Below are 8,796 nucleotides of genomic sequence, written 5' to 3'. Positions count from 1 at the left end.
CCGTGTAATTATAATCTTTTTTAGAAAGAAATTGCATATAATAGCGTCTTTAAAAAGAAATTTACATAACTAAATTTCAATTTAATGAAGGATAAACTCTTCAACATTAGAAAATACTTTTTGCTCGAAACCAGTGTACTATTTATAACGTCGAATCCACATGATGACTTCGCTTTAAGCCTCGATTCTTCCTATTTTTATCAATTTTTTAGCTTTGGACCTTCACAAGATAATTAATCAAATTAATAACTAATTTAACATCAAGATTCACTTCCTTGCCTGTGCGTTCTGCTATTAAAATACTGTAAATAACTACTAATGAAGGGATTTTTTTTAACTCTAAGAATAAACCTTGCTTTATTTATGGTTCGTGTCCATTTCATTAACATTCAGTGCGTTCCTGAAGGCATGAATGAAGTAACGTAACCTCCATAATGACTACCCTCCTATCCACGTTATCAGCCTGAGAGATCTCGATAAGATAATAAGGTATGGACAAAAAGGTGGGTACGGCACGGTATGGCACGCGGCATTCACCTCCTCCATCCTCTTGCAAAATCACGAGAGAATAAGTAATTATAAGTATCCCACTTCATCATGGCAAACGTCCCTCACTGACGTCCATTAAAGAATGCGAGGCAACCCGAGAAGTTGATTTTTTTTAAAGAAAAGAAAAGAGTTGACTTTTTCTTGTTCTTCTTCTTGAATTCTGCAGTTTGTTATTTTGTGTGAGGGCGGAAGATGTGGTGGCTCGTGCGTCTTCTTTATTTGGAACTGTCTGGTTCTCGTGCGAGTCTTTTCACTCATTGGTTTGACAGCCTTTCTTTTATTCCTACGTCTGTTATGGAAAACTTAGAGAATTTAAGAAGTCTCGTTATGGGTTGGGTTTAATAGTTTTCTTGGGCAGCAATCAAATTCAGTTAATATCACAAATGTGTTTTTTCTGTCCATCTGATTTTCTTGCTGTTTTTCTTTTTAAAACTATGCTTATAAACTGTGGTGGATTTATGTTTAGTACCAGAAAAACAGAGCTTAGTTCGAAAGTTTTTTCTTTTTTTAGAGAGAGAAAATATTTAGAAACGGATTACTTTTCAATCTTACCTACATATGAACTGGTCATTTAAATAAAAAAATCCTGAATGCATTTAATTTAAAATGTTATTCAAAACAATCTGATACTATTACAATATTTATTTTACAATTTATCTATCGTTGCTTATATGTTTGAACTTGCACTCATTTTCACCATGGTGAAATCGGTTCCGAAATGACGCTATATGGCATTGTCAGCATGAGAGCAGGCAGAAAAAGGCTCTAATAGTAAGTTTTATATAAAAAAAATAGAATCGTTTCCAAAATACACGAAATAAATAAATTTGTATATATACAAAAATTGCTCGTTTAAAGTTGTAAGATTTTTACTGAAGCTCGGATATTAAACTTGAATATAAACAGTGAAGGATATAGTGACAAAGGCTGTTATCCCATAGGAGCGAAAAAGTTACAGTTAATGGATATCAAAATACTTGAGGGCTTGAATAAAGATCCTGAGATGATGTTTGTTTGTGAGAGCGCTCGGATGTTTACCTTAGTTTGTTTTGGTTCTGCTTGGACTGGTTAAGCCATCTCTTGGACTCTAATAGTTAGTTATAAAAAATTGTTTTTTGTTAGGTAAAATCACGTTTTTTTTTCAGGGAAGACACCTATATAGATAAACTTAAAAAGCAAAATCTTATTTAAATATGTAATTAGTTCCAAATCGTTAGAGCCGTTTCCGCGATACACGAAATAATTATGTACAGTAGACTCCCGATTATCCGCGCCTGCCGCACTAAGTTTTTTTTTTTTTTTTTTTTTGCCTCCAAGCAAAGAGAAAATGCTTCCAAAGCAAGAAGCAAACACAAATGAATGATTTCTTCAAAAAGGTGTAGTTTTACAGTTGTTTTTGTAATTACATAATACATTACAGTATTAAAACAGTACATATGTATTCATTTTTCTGTGTATCCTTGACGCCTCTCGTAAGTACAAAGCACTTTTCTGTTTTCCTTAACAAAATGCCTTTTAGGTTAGTTTTGAGTGATATACTAAAATATTAAACGTTAAACATTTCCTGCTGTTTATTTTACGTTTTATTGTACATAAAACGATTTTTCAAAGTTGGAATGACTGTTTTCTCTTTTGCTAAACCCGTTTTTAGCTTTTTTCGGATTATCCACGATTTTTGTTATCCGCGGCGGCCGCGCCACCCAATTCCGCGGATAATTGGGAGTGTACTGTATACAAAAATTGCTCGTTTGAAGATATAAATTAGTGCTTTAGGCAACCCTTTGCATTTTGGAACCCCTCTTTTAATGAGATGGTTAATTTAATTTAACACTGATACAAAATAGCTCTCAACTAATGCTCAGCTCTGACACAAAAATATGTTTAAAAATAAGCGTATTTTGTTTAGTAAAGTTATGTTAATTTTAATCATTGATTTACATCAATAGAAATGAGATAAACATTTAAATTAGTGCGTGGTAAGTAAAATTTGAGAGAACATTAAAAAAAAATTGATTGGAAACAAATATATATTCCAAAAGAGGAAAATAACAGAAAGAAAACTATTTGAATTATTGAATGATTGCTATTTTTTAAATTTCCTTCTCGCTAGGGAAGGTTGTTTAGCTTTGTAGCAAAATTAGCACTAAGTGGAGCATATAGGTACTTTGCGGTACATTATGGTTTATCTTCCTGTAACAAAATGCTCAATTTCATTTCACATTTCAACGCATTTTTAACATGTTTTGTTTCGGATCATTTTTTAAAATTTTATTAACCTTTTGGATATGTATTTGCTTTTAATTATCCTTTACGACTCCAGACTGCCCAGTACTTGCACTGGCACACAATATTATGAAGCAGATTTTTATTTTTATAATATTCTAATAATTAAGTGAATAAAATGAACAACACAGGAATTTGGCCAATTGATGAATAATAATTAATGATAATATTAGCCTAATATATTATCATTCCTTGAATATTTTGGACGCTATAAAATCGTGCAGATATGCGTGTCTTAAATTCATCAACGTCAATTGGTAGCAATGGAATAAATATTTGTTGACATTGAACACTTATAAAGCTATGCTGAACTTAATTTTTCGCCTTTTATTTTTCATTTCCGAAGAATTAAAAAAAAAAAAGGTTGCAATTTATTTTGCTTTCTTTAAATAGCAAAGTTTGGATATTCCTTTATATACAACCTGTATTTTTAAGCCCAAATCTGTAATAGGCATAACGTCGAGGTATTTTAATAACCTTACCCTGTTCTTTACATTATGTATACGAAATTTTCTAGAATCAAATCTCATGACAGCATAGCACTTAATCATCTATCTTCTATTTTTCGCGGTGTTATAATATTTGTTATATAAACTACATAGGTATTAAACAGGTTTCTACAATGGAAAAAAATCATACAGCTAAATATTTGATTAAACAGTTGCAACGGTTTGATTTTCAGGACAAAAAGGCATTCTATTACTGAAAATAAAGCAATAAATTTTTTAAAAAAATTAAAAATGCCGAATTTAGGAAAAATTTGAAAGACTAAAAGTATCATTTAAGAGATAATTTTATAAATGTTGAAATGTTTGCAAAAGTTTTTATGCGTAATTATATTTTTGATTTTTATTGTAAAAAAATGCAAACATCTTGCATCTTCTTAATTATTAAAATTTTACTTAAAGCTTTAAAAAAGTGCTACAAAGTACTCATCTTCACCTTCCAAAACATATCAATAGCAAATTTGAGTGCTTCAAATCTAAATGTTTGTTTTGCAGTGCGTCAATGCTCACACACTTTTTCTATTATTAGAAGAGATGCATAGTTTAAGATATGCGACTACGTTTGGAATGAATTTTTTGAAAAACGTTCGAAAATAGTTATATTTATAATATTTGTATAAGAAAGATTGAAAAAACATTTATGAAATCAAAATATTCTAGTTAAGAAGTAAAAGTTTAAAAAAAATTGAAATTAGGGCTTTAATTTGGCTTAAAATTCTTCAGATTGATTAAGAAATATATTATCTATTCCCTGAATTAAAAAAAAAAACTATATAACCATCCATTCTTTAAATATGGAAGTTCGATTGATAAATAAAAAGAAATTTTCATTTATTTTCACATTGTAAAGTACTAAAACAACTATAAAATATTTCTAAATGAATAGATTACTTGTTCTCTAGTTCAGGAACAGCAGAACATATTAAGAAATTATTATAACAAATCTGAATTAAAAAATTTGCATTAGATTTTATTTTATGCGGTTTTTCGCAAGAAACTTTATCAATAACTAGAATTTGAGATCTGTAAAATTAAAAATAATAAATTAAAAAAAATTATAATGTAGCAAAAAAAAAAAAAAACTTTTTACGTAGTCCCTTATCTTAAAGAATTCCTGGTATTTTATAAGCCTCGAGATTTTGTTAATTTTGGTAATCCTTAAATGTAACCATAAGGAACAAATTTTATGCCAACTCTCTATTACTGGCGACAAGTAAAATCCTGTCGCAGGTGCTTTAAAAAAGATCAGTTTTGATTTTTTAAATTTCTGTCACATCGCAGTGCAATCAAATACCTAGAATTCGCAATACAACCCCTTAGAAAAAGTCTCACGAAACCGATAATGAATCACCAAAGTGTCAACTCAAATAAAATTTTATTACGGTGTCAGAATCCTCCAAATGATACATTATCTGCATTAAAAAAATGAATTCCATCAGACTTCCATACAAAAGAAAAGGATTTATGTTGATTACATGCAGTCATAAAATCCTTAATATCTTATCGCTCGACTTTCAAGGTTAAGGTCATTCAAACCGAATGACAGATTCACTTTTGCGCTGCTTAATCGGCATGTTGAGACCCCTATTAATGAACGTGCCAGCATTTTATCTTGGATGTAAAATAACAATTTATAAGCTTGGGTAGAGGCAAGTGATCTTATTTATTCGGGTTATGTATTTTTTATAAGCGCCGCAGAAGCAATGCCCGGATAAGCTTGATGCTGGGAATCTCTATCAATGCGTAGATATCTATCAGTTAATGTCAGCAGGTGTACGGTATAATTGACTTGCCTGCATAATTTTGTCATTCGTTACGGCAGTGTGGTATAAAGTGAATATTTTTTGTTGAAATTTTGTTCATATCCATGTTTTTTTCTCTCTTTTTTTTTTCAATATCTTATAATTATTTTTAGTAGTACCATGACGAAACCAGTTTTTTTTTTTTTTCAAAATGATAATTGTATAAAAAGTATCACATTATTAAAGATGTATCGCAGTTAAACATTTATAATGTCTAAATAGAAAAGTAATACAAAATAGTAAATAAAAATACAAAAAAAAAATTAATTTACTAAATAAAAAAATAAATATAAAAAATAAAAAATAAAAATAAGTATCTGCAGTACTTATCTTTTATGTTTTTTATCTTCTATGTCAGATTAATTTGAACAATTCTTGGTCCTAAATTTATTTAGATAATATTTATATTTATAAGACGCTAACGTACGTCGCACGAAAATCAGTCTTATTAGTTGTTGTCGAATGGCAACAGTCAATTGTAAACAAAGCATCGCAAGGACGTTTCAGACTACCTCAGTGAACCCTTTTACAACTGCATTTATTCAATTCTTCACTAAACTAATAAATGAAGCTGCGAAATATTTTTAGAAATGCGAGGAAAAGGGTTCACGATGTCACTGAAAGCTTCATTCAGGCAGAGGAATGCAACTGTGAAAAAAACTAAGAAATAGGCTTCAAACAGAAAATTTAATTCTATTCAATAATAGACTTCACCGTCGCTAAACAGCTACTCGCTATGATTTTCATCGTAAAAGCATGAAATCCGTTATTTCATATAACATGATGATGATGTCGCATCCGCGATTCCATGGAAAGGGGTTGCAATAGCTTCTGAGGGTAAAGAGCCCTGAGCACCCAAGGACAAAAGTCTAACTTCTAGCTCATATAAAGATGAAACTCACACATTCGCTTGCACAACCCATTTTTACAGGGGGGCACATTCACACACCTCACAGACAGAACACAGATGAAGAACAACTATGCCCGGACATGGACTCGAGCCTGGGACGCCCAGATCACGAGGAAGACGTGCTACCCCTATGCGAGGACGCCGGCCAAAATGATAAATAATTTTATGAAATAACTAATTAATCATGATGTTATTTCATGAAGAAATGAGAATTCTGTGAAATAATTGAATTATAAGTTTTAATGGCTACTACATATATAAGTTTTAAATTTGCCTGTGCAATAATTTGTTATAGACTGAATCCGCTTAATTCATAATAAATGACAAGCTGAAATTTAAATAAATGTATTCTATAATAAATGTATGTATTTAAAATAGTCAAACAGCAAAAAAATTAGCATTATGGGAAAATAAAGCTGGTTGCTAAAGGCAGCTAGTACTTTGTAATATTAAATTAATATTAAATAATGTTACTCTTGACAACCTAATATAGCTAGAAGGACTCTTTAATATTAATCAACATCTATTTATATTGTTAATTAATTTACATTGTTAATTAATTGTGTATTTTTAGAACAAAAAACAAAAGAATTACATAAACCGTATTTCAAGGCTATGTGTATATAATCTTGCAATATATTTATTCGATATCTTTAATATATCAATGTCAAAACAGAATGGTACAACATATTTCTGGACAATACTATTTGCTGGTCTGATATCTGATCCATTAAGTGTGGTATTTGTTTCTTCACTTTTTTTTTTTTTTTTTTTACTTGCGAAATTTTTTTACGTATTTCCTTTACTAAGTACATAAGAAATATTGCAATTGGTAAACATTTCCAATAATTGCAATACATTTCCTGCATTTCTCATTTTAAAATTTCCGCAAATTCCTTTTTTTAAAAAAATTACGCCTGCGTTTCTCTGTGCGTACGTAAAGATGATATGTGGGGATTTAGATTAATGACATGTAAAACATGGTAATACCATTAAAATTGTAAATTTGCATCAAATTTTCTTTCGAAATAAACTGTCCAAGAGCCACTTTTATTTAATCTCTATTTCCTAAAACAGTTTTTCATTATTAATCTTTATTACTTATGTGCGCAATTTTATGTAGTAAATTCTGATAATCTGATAAAATATTTAATTAAATATTTTAAACCCTTCCAGAGAATATATAAAAATATTTGTCATATAACAAATTCAAGATTCAAATTTAAAACAATTTTAAACAACATAAGAAACAACTTCTGAAATCAATCTAAATACTAATTTAATTTAATGGCAGTTCCAATGTATTGTTGAAATACCGTTCGGTACGTTTACAACACAGCGTGAAACCTGTAAAATATAATTAATTAAGAATATTAAGACAATGTTTTGAATTTTAACCGAAACTTGATTTGAATTTGAGTCAATCGGAATGCATGGCCCTTGTAAATTAGACGAAATCATAAAATGAATATAAATATTTGCAAAGGTATATATCGAAATTTTCGAGGCCCCCTTGGCTTAATTTTCTTGTTGGATTATACTGTCCTCTTGTATGTGTATATCAGTGTTTATGATAATAAGATAACAGCGAAACGAATTGAATTAATGAATTTAATATATGATTTTTATACCCAAACTTGTAGATTTGAATAAATTTTGCACAAAATCTGTTTACGGGATTTCTTTCTAAATCTAAATCTGTTTACGTTTCTTTTCTAAAACGCATGCTTTATTCTCTTCACAATACAACGCAATTAAATTCAATACAAACCTCTCCACAAGGAATTCGAAGTACATCTTCCGTCGATTGACACATTGGTCTGGAATAGATTGATTTTAATTATCACTGCAGTTCTCCTCGGAATAGTCATCTTATGTTTACTCAATATCATGATTTTTTTTTTTTTTTTTTTTTTTTTTTTGCATTTAACTCTATCAATGCGTAAAAGCCCCAACTGTCCATTCAACGAAATTACGGCGGGCGACCAAGATTCTTATATATCAAAGGGTATCTAATTCCCCTTTTGTTAACCGTGAATGATTGAATATCAGAGGAGTATGTTTTGTTCTTTAGATACGTATTCCAGATTTTTTTTTTTTTTTTTTGACAGGCTTTGATCTGAAAAATCTCAAAAGTTTGTTTAATAACCGTCAGCTAATCTGAGTCCTTTTTTACGTATCAACCACTTAAGAAGTCTGGCTGTCATTGCATTTTTTTTTGAGAGAGACAGATAACTTTTATTCCTTTCTTTATCTTTGAAAAAGAAACCCGGGTTTCCCAATATTCGGAGTAAATGAATTCAAAAGATCTTAGCAGTGTGAGGGTTTAAATAAATAAATAAATAAAATTATATTTATGAAAAAAATTTTGATTAATAAAAACTGATTAAAAAAATTAATAAAATAATTCTCTTCTATTCCTTTTTAAAATTTTAATCTCCTTTAAAGAAAAAGCTAATACCGTCCGCGACAGGACTCGAACCTGCAATCTTCTGATTCGAAGTCAGACGCCTTATCCGTTAGGCCACGCGGACACTGACAGGTGGGGAAAATAATAAAATCGGTTAGGTAACTTCATCATTATTCTGGTAAATGGTTCTTCATCATTATTTTTATTAAAATTTCTATTTTTCAGCTCTTTAAGGTATTGAGTAAAGAAATTTTCAACAATGCCTTCCGGTAATGCTATCGAAATCTGTAATTATTTATAATAAATCTGAAATTTTCATAAGGAGGAATAACGCCC

At 29.9% G+C, this 8,796-nt stretch overlaps 1 non-coding gene across 1 annotated transcript; it reads right to left on the bottom strand.

Moving 5' to 3' along the window:
• Positions 1-8,511: 8,511 nt before the first annotated feature.
• On the bottom strand, positions 8,512-8,584 carry Trnar-ucg (transfer RNA arginine (anticodon UCG)). Its single transcript has one exon. It is a non-coding gene; the product is annotated as a tRNA-Arg (tRNA).
• Positions 8,585-8,796: the final 212 nt, after the last annotated feature.

Source organism: Argiope bruennichi, chromosome 7, assembly GCF_947563725.1.
Source record: "Argiope bruennichi chromosome 7, qqArgBrue1.1, whole genome shotgun sequence".
NCBI lineage: Eukaryota > Metazoa > Arthropoda > Arachnida > Araneae > Araneidae > Argiope > Argiope bruennichi.
The sequence above is the reverse complement of the archived record's forward strand: the minus strand, read 5'-3'. Positions and strand labels throughout refer to the sequence as shown.